This window comes from Pteropus vampyrus, unplaced genomic scaffold (genome assembly GCF_000151845.1).
Source record: "Pteropus vampyrus isolate Shadow unplaced genomic scaffold, Pvam_2.0 Scaffold220, whole genome shotgun sequence".
NCBI classification, from domain to species: domain Eukaryota; kingdom Metazoa; phylum Chordata; class Mammalia; order Chiroptera; family Pteropodidae; genus Pteropus; species Pteropus vampyrus.
Window position 1 is genome coordinate 2154982 of NW_011889001.1, and position 574 is coordinate 2155555.

Below are 574 nucleotides of genomic sequence, written 5' to 3' on the forward strand. Positions count from 1 at the left end.
CCTTCCTTCCTTCCTTCCTTCCTTCCTTCCTTCCTTCCTTCCTTCCTTCCTTCCTTCCTTCCTCTCTCTCTCTCTCTTTGGCAAGGCAACCCTTGGTTGACCTCACAGATTGCAAGGACCTTGTCAGCTTACAATCCTTTATTTTTAATTTTTTATACCTACAGCACGTGGACTTTGTAGGTGGTCTCCCATCAAAGTACTAACTAGGCCCAAACCTGCTTAGCTTCCGAGATCATACGGGATCAGGTTTGTTCAGGGCAGCATGGCCGTAGACACATATTTTCAACTAATATTCCTTTTTCCTCTTGCTGCTGAAGAAAAGGCAAAAAAAAAAAAAAAAAAGGTCTTCCTAGAAATTGATAAAAAAATCCAATGGAACAACCCATCAGAAAATTGTGAAAAAGGAGAGATATTACCTCCTTTCTAATGTTTAGGGATAGTACTGGAACTAAATAGAGACTTTGAATCATTCTTATGTGGAAAATGGGCCAACGTTTGAATTTACTTTAAAAAAGTAATTTAAATTTCATTTTTATCAATGTAATATAGTTACTTATTACTAAATATTAAAAAA

The 574-nt window shown here is 36.4% G+C and overlaps 1 pseudogene; it reads right to left on the reverse strand.

The window, feature by feature from the left end:
* Positions 1 to 155: 155 nt before the first annotated feature.
* Positions 156 to 274, reverse strand: LOC111747400 (annotated as a pseudogene).
* Positions 275 to 574: the final 300 nt, after the last annotated feature.